The sequence below is a fragment of the Echinops telfairi genome, unplaced genomic scaffold (assembly GCF_000313985.2).
Source record: "Echinops telfairi isolate 266 unplaced genomic scaffold, ASM31398v2 ScPeMD7_12;HRSCAF=54, whole genome shotgun sequence".
In the NCBI taxonomy this organism is placed as follows: Eukaryota; Metazoa; Chordata; class Mammalia; order Afrosoricida; family Tenrecidae; genus Echinops; species Echinops telfairi.
Window position 1 is genome coordinate 201,909 of NW_022103909.1, and position 501 is coordinate 202,409.

Consider the following 501-nt stretch of genomic DNA (forward strand, 5'->3'; position numbering starts at 1 on the left):
CAGTCTGTGGTCATTTGAATATTACTTGTTAGTACACTCGTTCCCTTCGAGCCCCTCGTTACAGACAAGAAGACACATCGAGAGAGGTTCGATACCTGGCCAAAAGCCACAGAGCTTTTCAGCGGATCCACTCCATTCTAAAGGTCATGTTCGTTTTACCGTGATGCAAAAAACGCCATGGTGTATCGAAACGGGAGAGGTGTGGGCAAGTTCAACAGGGACGTGTTCACTAAGTTTCCTACCTGTTTCAACCAGTTGTGATTTCAAGAGCTAGAAAGAGGTGGTTTTAAGATAAACAAAAGGACGCGTTGCTCTTATGTTGGGACAGGGTAAGGCACAGACACGGACATGTATTATTATGACAAATTGTATAAACTGTAAAAGGGAAGATGTTACAAAAGAGTTAGTAAAATTACAGGGGAGAGCTCCCTTCCAAGTCAGGGAAAGACTGGATTTCTGTTTCTTCCTAACCCAGGCACATGACATCACACAGGTGCCCCT